Source organism: Cyprinodon variegatus, unplaced genomic scaffold (assembly GCF_000732505.1).
Source record: "Cyprinodon variegatus isolate N-32 unplaced genomic scaffold, C_variegatus-1.0 Scaffold1470, whole genome shotgun sequence".
NCBI classification, from domain to species: Eukaryota; Metazoa; Chordata; class Actinopteri; order Cyprinodontiformes; family Cyprinodontidae; genus Cyprinodon; species Cyprinodon variegatus.
The window spans coordinates 85,338-86,073 of NW_015151923.1; positions in this window are offsets into that span (position 1 = coordinate 85,338).

Below are 736 nucleotides of genomic sequence, written 5' to 3' on the forward strand. Positions count from 1 at the left end.
ATTGGTGGATTAGCCTCAAACAGGATCAATACTTGGAACTCGATCTCTACCATCGGCTCATTTGCACCCGATGAATCATAAATGGATCCGGTTCATTGAATGAGCTTTAGGAATCGTTTCGGAAAAGGCTTGATTTGAGCTATGGAAGCCCAAGTGGCTCATTGTTTGAAAGAAATCCTGAATTCTCAAAACAGTGTCCTCATAAACAGAAAAATTGATTAATCCATAAAACCAATCAATGAATTGATCTGTGTCAACACATAACCTAAAAGATTACATACTGAAGCCCCGCCTCCATGTAGGCGGGGCTTTAGTGTTGAAGAACAATTAATGTTTTTCAGAGTTTGTCTAATTTGGTTGTAATTTCCTGGAAGATTTTTGATTTAATTTTAACTTGATGTCACCTGTTTCAAGAACCAAAGTGGAAACCCACAACGAGAACCAACAGCTTTCCCGTCTAAGTGACCTTTGACCCAAAAAAACAGCAGCAGCTAAAGCCCAATGAATGTTTTCCTGTTTTGGTTTAAGAACAGGTAGATCACTTCCTTTTCCAGAGGTGATTAAATTAGCCTCAGTCTGTCAATTTTTCATGTGGAACAGAACCGTATACAGAACCTCCTCATCGATTTAGGATCCTGGTCCAAATGGAGGGAAACATCTGATTCTTCAGGATGAAGATGGTTTGCTTTAAGATACTGATTGATTCGTCCAAATGTCTAATTATGGCTGATTATGG